This window comes from Cherax quadricarinatus, chromosome 46 (assembly GCF_038502225.1).
Source record: "Cherax quadricarinatus isolate ZL_2023a chromosome 46, ASM3850222v1, whole genome shotgun sequence".
NCBI classification, from domain to species: Eukaryota; Metazoa; Arthropoda; class Malacostraca; order Decapoda; family Parastacidae; genus Cherax; species Cherax quadricarinatus.
Genome location: NC_091337.1, coordinates 3,327,355 through 3,329,391, shown reverse-complemented (window position 1 = coordinate 3,329,391; position 2,037 = coordinate 3,327,355). Strand labels below are relative to the sequence as shown.

General features: G+C 43.9%; 1 non-coding gene across 1 annotated transcript; it reads left to right on the top strand.

The window, feature by feature from the left end:
* Positions 1-398: 398 nt before the first annotated feature.
* On the top strand, positions 399-471 carry TRNAR-CCU (transfer RNA arginine (anticodon CCU)). Its single transcript has one exon. It is a non-coding gene; the product is annotated as a tRNA-Arg (tRNA).
* The last annotated feature ends 1,566 nt before the right edge of the window (positions 472-2,037 follow it).

The following is a 2,037-nucleotide window of genomic DNA, read 5'->3' as shown; positions in this document are numbered from 1 at the left end:
CTTACGACGATGATTCGGTCCATCTTGGACCATTTACAAAGTCACACTAACACAAAAGATAGAGGGAGCCAGTATATATAGACGTAGTGCCGTGTGATCCCGTCAGTCTTCTCTATTTATACTGTCTCCCTTTATCTTTCGTGTTAGTGTGACTTTGTAAATGCGCTAAGACGGACTGTATCGTCATCGTAAACTTCTTTCTTCTATGTACGGGTTATTTGTGTATAAGATATGTTCACAAGGACACATCTTCAGCCTGTAGATTCTACTACACCACCACAGATTGTCTTGATGTTCCTCGTATTCGCATTCTTTACAATTTCTTTACGTACTTGCACTTTCTGAATGGGATGTATGTGTAAATGTGTGTGTGTAGTACTAGGAGTAGTAGTTACTCTGCCCCTGTGGCCCAATGGATAAGGCACTGGCCTCCTAAGCCAGGGGTTGTGGGTTCGAGTCCCACCAGGGGTTCATTTTGGAGCCATGGTTAAGGACTGGGTTTCGGGGGCGTTGATCCCGGAACATTTTCCAGGTAGATTAGTTGCCAAAGGCACTTGTCGATAGGCACTTGGCCTTTTTTCCTTGTGTGTGTGTGTGTGTGTGTGTGTGTGTGTGTGTGTGTGTGTGTGTGTGTGTGTGTGTGTGTGTGTGTGCGTGTGTGCGCGTGCGTGTGTGTGTGTGTGTGTGTGTGTGTGTGTGTGTGTGTGTACTCACCTAGTTGTACTCACCTAGTTGAGGTTGCAGGGGTCGAGTCCAAGCTCCTGGCCCCGCCTCTTCACTGGTCGCTACTAGGTCACTCTCCCTGAACCATGAGCTTTATCGTACCTCTGCTTAAAGCTATGTATGGATCCTGCCTCCACTACATCGCTTCCCAAACTATTCTACTTCCTGACTACTCTGTGGCTGAAGAAATACTTCCTAACATCCCTTTGATTCATCTGTGTCTTCAGCTTCCAACTGTGTCCCCGTGTTGCTGTGTCCAGTCTCTGGAACATCCTGTCTTTGTCCACCTTGTCAATTCCACTCAGTATTTTGTAAGTCGTTATCATGTCCCCCCTATCTCTCCTGTCCTCCAGTGTCGTCAGGTGTGTGTGTGTGTGTGTGTGCGTGCGCGCGCGCGCATGCTTGTATTCGCCTAGCAGATAATGAAATAAATCATCAAAAATGATTAATAGATGCTTAAACGATGCTCATTTTTTAAAATTCGAGTTGGTTGTGAAGACCACGAGGCTTCATGGACATTTTGGTGGTAAAAAAAAAAATACATTGAAATACAGAGGTACGTAACGGCACGAGTTTCCTTCGCAACATAGAGACAAATGCATTTAGAGCTCGCGCACACTGTAGGCTTCATCTAATGATCCGATTTGCAGTGCGGGTTGATCGTTGTTAGTAAAAGATTCCATATTTATAAATTTATCTATCATCTGTGTCGTCGTAAACACAGAAATCAGAATCAACACAGACGATCTTGATAAGCAACAGGTGTATACGCGTATTTATGTATAATACGGGAGGGGTGTTAATGTTGCAGTTTAAAAACTGTAGTGTAAAGCACCCTTCTGGCAAGACAGTGATGGAGTGAATGATGGTGAAAGTTTTTCTTTTTCGGGCCACCCTGCCTTGGTGGGAATCGGCCAGTGTGATAATAAATAATAATAACATGATATGAAGCACTTACACTGATAGTAGGACTGCGCTTGCATGGCTTTGCTTGTGAGTTTTAGTGAAGAGTATTTGCAGTGTTTTTTGTTTTAGTGCTTCCACTCGCGAATATAATTCGTGAAATATTTAGGAAAAGATTGTGACGACTGACAAAATTCGTTATTTAATCGTTAAGGAAATCAATTTAAGCACCAGCTAAAAATAATTGGTCTCACGTAATTCGAAAAGAAAGTGGACGTTCGACCTGGTAGCCAGGACCCCGGCTGCCAGCCTCACAGTGACGCTCTTCATTTTCCTGGCTGATAAGATTCCGACAGAGCTTTGTAAATGCGTCTTTCTCTTTTCATACATTCTGTGTGTGTGGCATCGGTG